Source organism: Solanum pennellii, chromosome 7 (genome assembly GCF_001406875.1).
Source record: "Solanum pennellii chromosome 7, SPENNV200".
NCBI classification, from domain to species: Eukaryota; Viridiplantae; Streptophyta; class Magnoliopsida; order Solanales; family Solanaceae; genus Solanum; species Solanum pennellii.
In genome coordinates this window covers 33,282,803-33,285,333 of record NC_028643.1, presented here as the reverse complement: position 1 = coordinate 33,285,333, position 2,531 = coordinate 33,282,803, and positions in this window count along the sequence as shown.

Sequence of the window (2,531 nt, the reverse complement as noted above, 5' to 3'; positions counted from 1 at the left end):
TTTTTATTAATGAGTTTAAGTCTTCCGCATTACTTTCTGTTGATAATTATATTGAAATGTTAGGGTTTAGATTGGTTGGTTCGCTCACATAGGAGGGTAAGTGTGGGTGCCAGTCGCGGCTCGGTTTTGGGTAGTGACAGTTAAAATGTTAATGGTCATCATTGTAGAGATGGTCCTTCAAATATGAAGATAATTTTTATCCATCAAAGTGGTATGAAAAAATATTGGGTACATTGTTGTTGATGCAACTCAAATTTGAAAAGTTTTGTAAATCCTCCATCAATATAAAGGAATATAAAGTGGTAGTATACAAAATTAATTGAGAGTCTTGAAAAGGCTAATTTCTACAATCCAGAGAATGACATAGTTCATAATATTGGGGTAGTAGTAAGTCTCTAAAGAAATTTTTTAAGTTTCAGAGAAATTGAAAGAAAATAATTTATTATATTGAGACTATAAATTATTAAAAGATTAAATATCTTTAATTTACTATGATTAAAGCAGATTGTGAATATTTACATAAATTGTTACATGTCTTTCTCTTGTTTGTTGTATACAAATATGGACATGATGATGGAATCACATGCAAAGGTGAACCAGAAGCTTACTAGAATAAATATTAGTTGGATAATCGGTTGGTCATATGTGATGCAAAAGAAATTGAGAATTCACGTGGCGATATGTTTGAAGAAACAAAATATTCCGTAAGAATTCTCTTGTCTTGCTTATTCTCATGATCAATGTATCATCTAAGGTTGAAATTGTATCCCCTCAAATTATTTGAAATATACAAAAAGGTGAATATGTGTTCGTTCATCTGTCATGTGGACCGCTTACTGTTATGATTTAATACATGAATCTATGGTATGGCCACATATGCATTTGTATCAACTGACAAATTGATTTTGTAAGGTTGTTTGCTCTAATTATTAAATTAAGAGGACAAATCCAAACTATAAAATCATGTTGATAATGTTGGTTGGTTTAACAGAAATTGTATGCCTCCAATTGTAGCTAACCATTGATTATAAGAACAAATATTTCAAATAAATTTAGTATGAGATGAGTTTATTTTACATGTATGCATCAACCCAACAAGGTTCTCCCACCACAATTGGTTCAAGGTCAGGAACCAAATAATTTTTATCTAAAAAATTTGATATGTGTACGTATGATTTTATTGTTCCATCACGCATAAAGATGGATCCCCAAATAAGGTTTGGGGTAAATGTTAGATTTTCTAACATTAGGGGGAGATATGTTTAGCAACTGAAATTATGTGTGAGGTAAATTATCGAGATCATCGTTAAAATAAATGTAAACTTGAAGTTCAAGAGATAATTCATTTGCAAAATGTTGCAAAGAATTTGTCAAATGTATTTGCTGACCTAATATTTTAATAAAGTTACAAATGCTCCAATATATGGTCCTCGAAGGACAAAGTTTATGGTACGCCAGAAGCGTGATAGACCAATCAATTCCAAACATAAAACTCCTTGAGAAATAAGAGAAGCAAATTATCAAAATGTTCATGATAATGAGGTAAGTTCTTTAAAAGAGCACTATGACATAACACTTCGTAAAACTTCGGCAAAGGTTCAGGTACCTTAAAATGATAAAAATTAAAAAATCTTGATAAGTTATGTCATATTGAAATTGATATCAACATGACCGTCGATGGTATATTTGATATGAAGTAGCACTCAATGCTATAAATGGTTACAAGGATCTTAAATTTGAATATGTCATATAGTGTGGGCACATATATGATTAGCCAAATAAAATGCACTATTCAAGTATATTTTGTTTCACTTAGAAAAGTGATGTTTTTGAACTTATAGTTCATTGATAAAAATATATGTGTGGGGGTACAAATGAATCATTGTGCAAAAGTATAACCGTTAGATATACGGTACGGTTTGTGCCTCGAGGTATAAAGGGTTTTCGCAAAAATACTGATATTATGAAATGAAGATATATTCTCTAGTGGTGGATACAATAAGAATTATTTCAGCCTGGCAATAGATGGAATACTTGAATATGCATAAGGAATGATTAATATGTCTAACTTGACGATGAAGGTTAATTAAAAATCATTGAAGGATTTAAAAGGTGTTAAAGCAATTCCATTGAGTATCCAATGGTTTTGAGACTGCTTAACACAAAAAAATCTTCTTAATCTCACAAAAAGTTTTTGAAATGTCATGTATTAGTGCAATTGGTGCACCTACAGATTACTGGTTATGCAAATGCTAGAAGATTATTTGATATCCATAACAAAAGTTATGTGAAAAGATTGTCATATTATCATTCATGTTATGACAAAAATCTAACAAAGCAAGTGACTCAACACATAGAATATATGTGATTTTCTTTCAAAATAAAAGACGAGCTTCAGTGAAATTGAAATGGCCAATTCTGAGTCAAAAATGTTTTTATTATGTTGATGAAAAATATATATTTGATATGCATAAAGCTTGATTGCAAATGGAATGATATTTACACATGGAGACATCACAATATCTTGGAAA